At 41.3% G+C, this 12,884-nt stretch overlaps 1 protein-coding gene across 35 annotated transcripts in view; it reads left to right on the top strand.

Annotated features, from left to right (window-relative positions):
- The window catches only part of NCOA7 (nuclear receptor coactivator 7), a 173,830-nt gene that overhangs the window by 54,896 nt on the left and 106,050 nt on the right, over window positions 1-12,884 (top strand). For 3 of the 35 annotated variants that reach the window (XM_081529850.1, XM_081529831.1, XM_081529849.1), the window contains exon 1: window positions 12,156-12,219. The exons of 30 other annotated variants lie outside the window; for them this stretch is intronic. The gene's annotated coding sequence lies outside the window, so the exon portion shown is untranslated. Of the gene's footprint in view, window positions 1-12,120; window positions 12,220-12,884 lie in introns of those variants that run through there. 2 more of the 35 variants (XM_081529835.1, XM_081529830.1) reach the window with 1 other exon arrangement.

The following is a 12,884-nucleotide window of genomic DNA, read 5'->3' as shown; positions in this document are numbered from 1 at the left end:
TGAGATGGTTAGAGGCATCACTGACTCAATGGACATGAATCTGAGCAAATTCCAGGAGATAGTGGAGGACAAGGAGGCCTGATGTGCTGTAGTCCATGGGGTCGCAAAGAGTGGGACACAACTGAGTGACTGAACAACAACAACAACAGCTGAGTCTCGATCCCTGAGTTGGGAAGATGCCCTAGAGAAGGGAAAGGCTACCCACTCCAGTATTCTGGCCTGGAGAATTCCATGAACCATATAGTCCGTGGGGTCGCAAAGAGTTGAACACGACTGAGTGACTTTCACAACAACAGCTGAGTCTCTGCTTCAGGGCAGTGAAAATCAGTGACTTGAGTTGGAGAGGCACTGTTGATTTCCTTCTTAGGAGCCTTGGACTGTATTTCTGCTGCATCTGTACAATGGGGCCATTATCATGTGTGTCTAGCAGAGGGAATAAGTTGGAGGTATTTGGGAAGGACTTCTCACAAATACTCATCTGAGAACAGCCGAGTCCCCTACTTTCCTTGTAGCAACTTTAGTTTGGGGCAGATACTTTAGCTTTCCCACCTTTGCAAGACTCCAGGTCACCATACTCTTAGTGGCTTTCCAGGTGGCACTAGTGGTAAAGAACCCACCTGCCAGTGCAGGAGACTAAGAGACACGAGTTCAGTCCCTGAGTCGGAAAGATCCCCTGGAGAAGGGCATGACAACCCACTCCAGTATTCTTGCCTGGAGAACCCCATGGACAGAGGACCCTGGCGGGCTATGGGCCATAGGGTCGCAAAGAGTCAGACACAACTGAAGTGACTTAGCACACATATACTCTTAGTGACTGAAATCACAAACAAAGATTTTTCTCTTAATGGAACTGTATTTTTATCTGGCTCTGATTTCAGTGGATCAGTTACAGCCTGAACTTGTTTCTTTTTGTAAGGCTAAATAAGTAGACAGTTTAGTCCAGAATCCTAAAAATTCTCTCAAGTCCCTTAATAATGCATTCCTTATAGACACATGATCTAGTTTTTAGATACAGCGGGCATCCATTTTATTGTCACATGACAGACATGCCAACTTCCCAGCTGCTGTCCAATGTCAACTCAGCCAGTCCACGTTTTGGGGTCATTCATGTGTATTCACATAATAGTCTGAACTCTTTTTGGGGGGTGGTGATGTCAAGTAAACATAAAACCAGCTTAGGGGGAAAAAAGTAAGGCTTCCTTGGTGGCTCAGATGGTAAAGAATCTGCCTGCAATTCAGGAGACCCAGGTTCGACCCCTGGGTCAGGAAGATCCCCTGGAGAAGGGAATGGCAACTCACTCCATTATTCTTGCCTGGAGAATGCCATGGACAGAGGAGACTGGTGGGCTACAGCCCATGGGTTCTCAAAGAGTCAGACACAACTGAGTGACTAACACGTCCACTTTCATTTTTGTAAGTTAAAAAGTCCTGGGATAAATTTTAGATTTGACGTAAAGAATACCTTGATTTGGAACCCAAATAATGTTATCCTGACTCAGTTTCTCTGTAGATAAGCTCTTCCATTCTTTTGTCTTCCTTCGCATGTTTTACTTGCTAAACCCTGACAGCACAGGATCTCCTCTGTGTAACAGCAGGCAGAGTGAGTGTGTTACCAGTGAGTCCTGAGATTCACCCTGATTGGAGCAGCTTAGGTCATGTGCTGTTTCTTGGCTGCTGTGTAGATGGCGCCTCAGTAGTCTGATTGGCCTGGGTGGGATTCAGTTGACCTTTTACCAACATAGGAGTTATGGGCACCAACCTTCTGTGTAGTCAGAAACCCTGTATAACTTAGAGTTGGCTCTCTACATTTGCAGTTCCTCTGTATTCATGGTTCTGCATCCATGGATTCACCCACCCTCGCATCATGAAGGACATAGTACTCTCTCTTGAAGAAACCCCCTTATAAGTGGACCCGTACAGTCCAAATTTAAATTGTTCAATTGTATTGAACTGTATTGTTTATCCTTGGAGCTGGGGTGGAACCTTCCCCAGATATAGTATTAAAAGTAGGGGGAGGGTATATTTATTGAAAATTGGTCCTTGATGGCAAAACAAGGAGGAAAAGATTATAGGGGAGGTCAACCAAGGTCTACTATAATTATCTATAGTGTGTCAGATACTGAACTTGGTGCTGGAGTTGAAGTTTTAAAATGAAGAATAATACATGTTGAATCTTGGTGAATTTCTAGGCACTGGAGTGTATTGAAGGAGTCTGTAAATATAATAGCTAATCCCATCATTGGATAATTCAATGAGCTTTCCTACCTGAAGTGTTATGATTTGTGCTTCTTGGAAAACAAAATAGAAAAGATAATTTTTTTATTGGCTTAGATAATTATTTTATCATTTTAAATTATTACTCTTTTACCATTTTAGAATTTTTAATAGTGTGACAGCTTTCTGTAGAATTCTGAAACTCAGTTTAGTGCTTTCTTTAGTATCACAAGTCCCCTAAAACAATATCTGAATATAGAGGAATAATATATATTGATGAAAACACCTTATATTTTATGTGTATAATAGTTTTACTAAGGATATAATAATTGATAAATACTGAATTTTAGTTTTTGCCCATGTTCTTGTAAAACGGTTAATCGGTAATACATGGGTTAAACATTGGGCCTTGCTTTTTGCTGGTTGGGGCTTCTTTGCTCTAATCCATGTAAATAGCAGTGAAACTTTATTTGACTTTCATTTGAACTGTAGCTAGTATACCCCCTGCTGAGAGTCTCAGTGAGAGTTAAAAGACATATTTATCTTCCATCATTTTATGAAATATTGTTATCATGATATTTTGATTTTGTTCAGAAGCCTTCTTTCAATCTCAGCCAAAATAAAGTCCAGTTGAGTTTTCTTATGGCTCAACACAGGAACATGCAAATCCACAGGAAATTTGATTGATTATTATTCCAATATTATAAACATGTAAAAGAGTTCTATAATATGTATGAAAATTAAGAAGAATTTCTCAGATCAGAATATTTAAAACTACATAAACAAAGGCGAATATATATGTGAAGTTACCTTGCCTTTTATCAACTACTATTAAAAAATCTAAAAGAAAATGTAATAAAATCTAAGTGAAAGTTTCTTGGTAAAGACTCCCTTGGAGAGGGGATGGTTTGGTTACTCAGTTAATGGCATATAATGAATTTTGTCTCACCTCCCGGTGCCAAGTGACGTATTAGGTATGAAGAAGAGTTAATGTTGATAAAGTCCACTTCTCTTTCTCTGGGGAAATGGGCACGGTGTTCAAGTGATGAGGGAGTTGTTAGGTCTCAGTGTAGTTGTCCCCCCCTAAGCACCTTACAGTCTTTTAAATTAGTACCTTGATGTTGAGTGGAGTTTGATTTCTGTCGTATGAATATCAAGCAACTTCACTTGTGCTATTAGTCCCTTTTAGTGTGCTTGACATGATGGGACTCAAGGATTTTAACAGTTTGTGGAATTTGACATAGGTAACTTATAATCAACCTGCTTTATTATTGCAGCCCTTATTTCTTGTCTATTCATTCATTCATTCACACCCCACCTTGTTCCACAAAAATTTCAGATACCTTATAAAAACTACATTTATGAATCCCATCTATATGGGCAGACTTGTTTTGGTCCAGTCCCAGCATTAAGTCACATTCAAAGAAATAAGTGTGGCAGTGAAAGTAATTAAAAGTAATTCAAGTATTTACTTCACCTCTCAGTGGGAAGACCATAGCGTCGACTCTACGAACCTTGGTTGACAGAGTGATGTCTCTGCTTTTGAACACACTGTCTAGGTTTGTCATAGCTTTTCTGCCAAGAAACAATCATCTTCTGAATTAATGGCTGCAGTCACAATGCTGCTGCTGCTGCTGCTGCTAAGTCGCTTCAGTCGTCCAACTCTGTGCGACCCCATAGACGGCAGCCTACCAGGCTCCGCCGTCCCTGGGATTCTCCAGGCAAGAACACTGGAGTGGGTTGCCATTTCCTTCTCCAATGCATGAAAGTGAAAAGTGAAAGTGAAGTCATTTCGTCGTGTCCGACTCTTCGCAACCCCATAGACGGCAGGCCTCCAGGCTCCTCTGTCCATGGGATTTTCCAGGCAAGAGTACTGGAGTGGGTGGCCATTGCCTTCTCCGTGCAGCCACAATGGGCCTCTGCAAATCCAGTCAGTCCTATCTTTCCCCTTCTTTCTTAAGTGTCTTTTCTTCTGTTTCTTCTCTCATTGTATGTTCTTCTCCATTTCTCTCCTTCTTCTAATTTATTTCTCACGTTTGTGTCAATAAACCCAGAACCAAAGAAAGGGGGAAAAACTGAGACTCAACTCCGAGTTCCCTTTAGAAGGTACCACAGGGAGTGAGGTTGCTATTATCCACATATTAGTATATTTTTTCTTTGTCACCCTTGTAAAATAATTGTAAAATACTAATTAAAAACTAAAAGTCCTGGCCAGGGAACATATAAATTGAGAATAAAAATAGAATACTAAGCAGCACAGTATTAGTTGTGTAGTTGACTGGGAACTAGTTGACCTTTGAGCAAACATGCGTTTTAATTGCTCTGTCCACTTATATGCAGATTTTTTAAAAATAAATGTACCATCAGCTCTCTGAATCTGCAGATTCTGTGCCCCTGGATTCACTCAATTGTGGATCTAAAAATTAATACAGGATCCAAGGTTGGTTGAATCCACAGACGCGGAACTAGCCAATATGGAGGGCCAAATGTGGGATTTGCACATGCATGAATTTTAGTATCTGGCTGCAGATCCTAAACCACTCCCCCAAGGATACTGAGGAAGGAGTACTTGATGGTTGGTGATATAAAGGGACTCCTTTCCATGTTGTTGTTCAGTCACTAAGTCATGTCCGACTCTTTGTGACCTCATGGACTGTAGCATGCCTGGCCTCCCTGTCCCTCAGTATCTCCCAGAGTTTGCCAAGTTCATGTCCATTGAATCTGTGAGGCCATCCAACCATCTCATCCTCCTTTCCATAGTGCTCCCTAATCATCAGTGGAGCACATTCCAGTTCCCCAGATGACAAAGCCCTTATTTCTAAAATTATATATTATTTACAACCTAGATAAAAGGAACACTTAAAAAAAAAATGTAGGGGTAGTGTCTTTAACATCCATAATAGTGGTTTATTGCAGTGACTGTGGAGAAGGCAATGGCACCCCACTCCAGTACTCTTGCCTGGAAAATCCCATGGACAGAGGAGCCTGGTAGGCTACAGTCCATGGGGTCGCTAAGAGTCGGACACGACTGAGCGAATTCACTTTCACTTTTCCCTTTCATGCACTGGAGAAGGAAATGGCAACCCACTCCAGTGTTCTTGCCTGGAGAATCCCAGTGATGGCGGAGCCTGGTGGGCTGCTGTCTATGGGGTCACACAGAGTCGGACACGACTGGAGCGACTTAGCAGCAGTAGCAGCAGCAGTGACTGTGAGTGAAAATAGAGGATTTGATGCCAAAACATGACTCAAAGACATTCTGTAGTAGGCCAACACAGTGTAGTCTGAGACTGCAGCTTCCTGATAACCTGAATTGACCTAAGAATAAAACTTTATGCTCTCCGTAGCAAAAAATGCAAACGGTGACTTTAGGGACCAAAGTGGTGGTATAAATGAGTGGGTGCCAAGTGGTAGCTGCCGGCCTTGGGCCTGGGGTCACTGTACAGATGAAAGGGACTGGTGACTACACAGCCCAGCCCCTCTCACAGAGGATGGCTGCTCGTTCTCTGTGCCATCCTGTTTTGTCATTTGGGGCTCTGCTGCAGTGCCTTAGTGTCTTCTAATGCTTCAAGGTGAACCTGCAATCCAATTTGTTTTTTGACCTCGGCTTGTGGAATCTTAGTTCCCCAACCAGAAATCGAACCCACATCTTCTGCATTGGAGGCACAGAGTCTTAACTGCTGGACTGCCAGGGAAGTCCCCTGAATTCTGCATTTTAATGTGAAATATCCCCATTTTAAAAGCTCAATCATTAAGTCATTTGGGCTTTCCTGGTGGCTCAGTTGGTAAAGAGTCTCCCTGCAATGCAGGAAACCCAGGTTTGATCCCTGAGTGGGGAAGATTCCCTGAAGAAGGAAATGACAATCCACTCCAGGATTCTTGCCTGAAAAATCCCATGGACAGAGGAGCCTGAAGAACTACAGTCCATGGAGTCTCAGAGTCGGACATGACTTAACAAGTAAACCACCACCTCGGCTAAGCAGAACTTGCCAGCATGCCTTCAGTCATCTAGCTCTCATCATAGGAAAGTGTAGCCTGCCTGTTTTTCATGCAGATGTTTATCAGTCTCAGCACCATCCTCTCTGCTGTGCTCAAAGTTGGTTCTCCGGCAAAGTCTAGCATCTGATATTCTCAGATTCTCCAATACAAGCTGGGTGTCCAGCCGTTCATTTCAATTCTGGCACTAGCACCTGTGAGTCAGTGTCAGACTCCACAAGTTTAAGGGCTCAGTGTCTCATGACTGCCCTCACTCCAGCTGCTACTTGTAAGTTCCACATCCCCAGTCAACCCATAGATAAAACCAACTTGGCTTTGAGTTTGGTTCCCATGATCCTCTACTCAGGTCTGAATTCACCAGAATGACTCACAGGACTCAGGGAGATACTTTACTTACATTTTCCAATTTATTATAAAGGATACAACTTACAAACATCCCAATGGAAGAAAAGTGTCAGGCAGAGTATGCAGGTGGGGGTAAACAGAGCATCTGTGTGCTCTCTGGGTTTACCACCCTCCCAGAACATTGATGTGTTCACCAACCCAGAATCTCTCGGAACTCTGTCATCTAAGGGCTTTTTATGGAGATTTCACTGGGTAGTTTGCCCTGGTGGCTCAGATGGTAAAAAATCTGCCTGCAATGTGGCAGACCCAGGTTCAATCCCTGAGTTGGGAAGATCCCCGGGAGAAGGAAATGGCAACCTACTCGAGTATTCTTGCCTGGAGAAATCCAGGGACAGAGGAGCCTGGTGGGCTACAGTCCATGGGGTCACAGAGTCAGACACGACTGAGGGATGAACATACACGGGCACAGGCATGATTAATTGAATTATTGGCCATTGGTGATTGAACTTTCACCTCCTGCCCCTCTCCTCTTTCTCTTTTTTCTCAAGGTCTGGGTGTGGTACTGAAAGTTCTAATCACCCTGTGGTATTTCTGGTGACCAGCCCCTATCTTGAAGGTATCTGGCCTCCTCCCTTCCTATGCCTCCTCCACACACATACCAGGAGTCACCTCATTAGCATACAAAGATACTCACACCGCTCTGGAGACTGCCAAATGTTCTGGGAATTCTGAGCCAGATAGGAAAAAAGATCGAATATTATGTTTTTATTAAACCACAGGTGTTCTTTTTGGTTGGTTAAGAGCAGATTAGTATACAGTAAGACCCCTGCACATGAACCTTCAAGTTGCAAGCTCTCAAAGATGTGAACCAAGTCAAGCATAAGTGAAATTGCAGCTTGCCCTCTGGGTCCTACTGTTGGTGATCCTTCAGCTCTACCATCTCCCACTGCCTCTCCCTCCTCCCGTCAGTAACTCTTCTTTCCTGTTCACTGGATGCCAGCCCCTGTATGCCAGCTGTTGTACTTGTGCTACTGTACTTTTCAAGGTACAGCACTTTTCAAGGTGCTGTAAGATTAAAAATGTTTTCTTAATTTTTTGTGTTTGTTTTTTGGTGTTATTTGTGTGAAAAGTATTATAAGCCTATTACAGTACAGAACTATATAGTTGATTGTGTTGGTTCAGTACCTAGGCTAACTAACATTGTTGGACTTATGAATGCACTCTCGGAACATAACTCATTCATGTGTAGGGGACTTATTGTACTTGAGCGATGACCACTGATGAGGTTTGGGTTTTTTTTTTTGGAGACCCAGACGGCGACTGTCATGTGGTTGGAAGATCATCATCCTAGAGATGGGCCCTCAGATAAATAAAAGCAAGGCCAGGATTTTTCTTCAAAAATCTATGTTTGGTTGACCCTGACACACAAATGAATTACCCCAGAGTTCTACACTAATTTTAGAAGGGAAATATTTCAAAGTAGATATTACTAGTCTCCCACTCCCTAAATCCTAGTTTTGAGCGATGTCACTTCCCAAGGACACAGATGGTATATATTCATTGGAAAAAAGACATCTACATACTGGGTGGTAAAACAACTAAATTGTGTGCATCTGTGAAACTATTTAAAAATGTATGCCTAATATAAGATTATTCTTTCTGAAAGAATCCAAACCCATAATGTAGGAGGAGTTGTGATGCCATGTCTAATTTATGACATTGAAATAACATTATCAGAAAAGGATATGTGTGTGACTAAAGTTGTTTAAAAGCAGTTAAAAGTTATTAGAATATATTTTAAAAGTTGGAAGGAAGAGAGAAGTTGAGGTAGAGCATATTATAATTTCATGCCACTCATAATTGTTTTCATTTCTGCTGATCATAAATGTGTTTTACTCACTAGGCCTTTAGGAGAACATTACTGTATATACTGAACTTGATTTTTTTCAGGATTGTATATTTTCAGCCTTATTTTTCCTCCATGTTTCTCTAGAGACTTAGATCTGAGAATAAGATCCCTGGCATCTTTATATTTCTGCTTGAAAATTTTCAAAGTAGCTATGCTTTAGTTGCTTGTTTTGCTTAAATGGCTTTAATAAATCAAAATTTTCCATTTCTTCAGAAGAACTGTATCTCTGAAATATTTTGTTGTTATGCTGAAATATGTACATCGTTGAAATGTGTATCCCAGTACTTTTTTCTGTAAATGTCACTGGAAAGTCTGAGCATATGATTCATTTTAAGTAAAAGATATTTTAAAAAAATATTTAACTGACTTAAAAATAAAAGATTTCTGGGTATGCTACAGGGATCTTGTAAAAGAAAAAATATTTGGAGGACTTTGTGGCTTTGGTCACAAACAGTGACTGATTTCAGTGACAATTAAAGAAATCAGATATGAAAATGAGATGAACTCTTTAGAAATCCCTCCTGTTAAAATTTTTCCTATAATACCTACACCTCCAAGAAGCTATTGTGGAGTCACTGAACATAAAATGAGAGCTTATGTCTGTAGTATTTTCATTGCTCCTTTAGATTTCAGGATAGTTCTGAGTAAAATTTTGAGGTGTTTTCTTGAGAAATACATGCTGTCAGTCACTGCCAGGAGTGAACTTGAACGTAGACAATACAGTGCGTGGACACATAAATGATTTAGATACGGGAAACTAAGATACTGCAGTGATATGCTGCTCATTTTACAATTATTTATGACACAAAAGCTAATTTATCCAGTGTGGCAGACTAAATAATGACCCCCCAAAGACTGTTGTTGTTCAGTTGCTGAGTCATGTCCAACTCTTTGCAACCTCATGGACTGCAGCACACCAGGCCTCCATGTCCTTCACTATCTCCTGGAATTTGCTCAGACTCATATCCATCAAGTCAGTGATGCCATTCTACCATCGCTTCCTCTGTCACCCTCTTTTCCTCCTGCCTTTAATCTTTCCCAGCATCAGGATATTTTCCAATGAGTCGGCTCTTCGCGTCAGGTGGCCAAAGTATTGGCACTTCAGCATCAGTCCTTCCAATTAATATTCAGGGTTGATTTCCTCTGGGGCTTCCCTGGTGCTCAGACTGGTTTGCTTTTCTTGCTGTTCAAAGATATGTGTTGGTTGCTCAGTCGTGTCCACCTCTTTGCAATTCCATTGACTGTAGCCTGTCAGGCTCCTCTGTCCATAGGATTTTCCAGGCCATAATACCAGAGTGGGTTTCCTTCTCCAGGGGATCTTCCCGACCCAGGGATCAAACCCATGTCTCCTGTGTGTCTTGCATTGCAGGCAGATTCTTTACCCACTGAGCCATTGGGGAAACCTGTTCAGAGATACCCAGGTTCTGATCCCTGGATCTGGGAATGTTAACCTTCTCTGGCTTAAAGACCTCGAAGATAAGATTACGTTAAGACTCTTGAGATGGGAAGATTATCCTGGATTATCTGGGTGGGCTTCTGAATGCAGTCTCAGTGTTCCTATAAGGAGGAGGAGACTTGACTGCAGAGAAGAATGTGGTGTGACAGTGAAACCATATACTGCACTGTTGGCTTTGAAGATGGAAGAAAGTGGCTCTCGCCACTGGAAAAGGCAAGGGAAGAGAGTCTACAGGGAGTGTGTGACTGATTTTGGACTTCTGACTTTCGGAACTGTAAGAGAATATGTTTGTGTTGTTTTAAGCTACCAAGTTTGTAGTCATTTGTGACAGCAGCCATAGGAAGCTAATACAGCTAATTAGTTGATGGTATTAAGTTAAATAAACTATCAATACATACGTAACACCGCTGTAAACCAAAAGGGAGTTTACAAGCTACTAAGTACTTAGTCATTTCTTAGCATTTGTATTTGCAGATATTGGTTAACTTCTGCATTGCTATATTTATCAGCTTATTCTTAATTGACAAGCAGTAAAAATTCCTAATACTTAAATGTTATATTTATAGGACTTGGCTGATTACTCTTAGCAGAATGCAGTTCACTTATCTCTCAGAGCAAGTTCCCATTTTTGCTTCCCTTTTCTTCAGTTTATAGCTGAGGTGCATATTACTATTGTCGGTGCTATTGATTCCCCTGGAACTTTTTCAGGCTGTGACTCAGCATCCTGATTTTTCGAAAAGGGGACCAGACTCCCACATGGGCAATCTATAGATGCAACAAAAGCCTGTCTTGTTTTATAAATACAAGGCACACATTCTACACGGTAGGCATCCATTTTGTGGCAGTACCATTATCATCCTGGTACTGGGGGGAAGCATGGAAGGTTCTCTGAAACGTCCATTATGAACCTACCCCAAGGCTCCTCTGAAAGTGTGACAATTTGTTTACATCCACTCCTGGCACCTGTCCTTTGATTACCAGAGTCCCCTCAGATCTGCTGATTCCACACTGTTATAGAACAAAGAAATCCTAGAAAAGGGAAAATTTTGTGATGTGTCCCTGATTGGTGTTCTATTTAGCAGTCTTTATTGGAATACACTTGTTTCTTGAGGCCAAGGGAAATTCTGTTGTGGTGTTTACCTCTGTGGGCATATTGCTGGTTATTAAACCCAAAGCCAAAGGATTTCTTTTTCTAACTGTAGGTTCTTTGGAGCCAGAGTATTTCCATTTGAGCTTGATGAGTTCTCTTGGGGGAGAGGGAGATTTCAAGATCAAAATTAAACTGAATGCACATTTCAAAGGTGGCAGTTCAATCAGGTACAGCTACAGATTTCCGCCCCCCCAGGGATTACTGGAACTTTTGGGTTTTATTTGATCATAATTCCAAGACAGGATTTTCATTAGGTGTTTGTTTTGTTTTTCAATGATTCTCACTGCCCCCCACCCACACAGACACTTTAAGTTTGATTTTATTTGGCATTTATCCCAGTTGGCGATTTGCAGTGGAAACAGGAAGCTGACCTTCCATTTGTGAAATCACAAAGTGAAATGGAATACCAGAAGTGATGTTCTCCTAGAAATAATAAACAGCTTTCTAGCTTTGTGCTGTTGTCTAAATTCATAGCACAGTATTAACTGAAATTAATATTTATGTATAGTGAGAAGAATAATGCCTAGACTTAGGTATCTTCTTGGTTGTATTATATTACTTTATATATTACCTCATTTTCTTAGATTCTTAGAAATCCTCAAGTAGAGGCAATAGCAGTGGCATAACCAAGTACTGGGTTGGCCAAAAAGTTAATTTGGGTTTTTCCAAATTTGTTTAATTTGGGTTTTGCATCTGGGAAAAACCCAGATGAACTTTTTGGCCAACTGAATAGTAACATCTGGTTATTGGGTGCTTGCTGGGAACCAGACACAGGTTGTGTTTAATAGTACAAGTAAGCTTTCCTTGAACTACTTAGTTTAACCATCAAAAAACCCCCAACTGAGGCCATTATTTCCCTTGCACAGACAAAGAGCCTGAGATTGAGATTTAGTAACTTGCCTAAAAATCCCATGGACAGAGGAGCCTGGCAGACTGCAGTCCACAGGGTTGCAAAGAGTCAGACATGACTGAGGGACTAAACAACAATATCAACTGAGGATGCATACCTCATAAAGGATAATGAGTATTCAAGCACAGATGTTTCTAGCCCACAGACAGAGCCTATTCTGAGGCAACAGCCCATTCCTTGAGTCTGAAGATGGCAAGAGTCACGTTTAGGCAGCCAGGGAGAAAACAGCCAAGACTCTGAAGGTCAGAACAGTACAAGGACAAAGATGCAGTGGAACAGCTAAGAATAAGAACTAAGAGAAGGTTTTCTGAGGGTCACAGAGCAGCTCTGCCTTGATAAAGAAGGGGAGTGGGGCTGCAATGCAGCAATTCACTGTGATAGCTGGACTATCACAGAAGAGGAGAAGGAATGAGCCTCTGAACAAGATGTAGTGAAATTTTGTCATAGTTGCAGATGTTTCATTTTTTTAAATTAAAAAGTTGGCTCATAATTACAAAGTAATATATCTTTCCTGTACAAAAAAAAAAAAAAATCAGCACCAAATTATGTAAGTGTAAAGGCGCATGAATTTGAGCAAACTCCCAGAGGTAGTAAAGAACAGGGAAGCCTGGCGTGCTGCAGTCCATGAGGTCACAAAGAGTCAGACACAAATGAGTGAACAACAAAAGTCAGAGTTGCCCCTCTTCTTTCCTTCCTCATTGACCCACCATTTTCCTATACCTATATATCTACATCTCATATATATATAACTAAATGGAATAGTTGTTGGTCTTGGAGGGTTTTATTTCACAAAAATAGTGTCATACTATCACTTTGCCAACAAAGGTCCATCTAGTCAAGGCTATGGTTTTTCCAGTAGTCATGTACGGATGTGAGAATTGGACTATAAAGAAAGCTGAGCGCCGAA

This window comes from Giraffa tippelskirchi, chromosome 9 (genome assembly GCF_054371585.1).
Source record: "Giraffa tippelskirchi isolate mGirTip1 chromosome 9, T2T-mGirTip1v1.2.pri, whole genome shotgun sequence".
NCBI lineage: Eukaryota > Metazoa > Chordata > Mammalia > Artiodactyla > Giraffidae > Giraffa > Giraffa tippelskirchi.
This window is presented reverse-complemented; position numbering and strand designations above follow the sequence as displayed.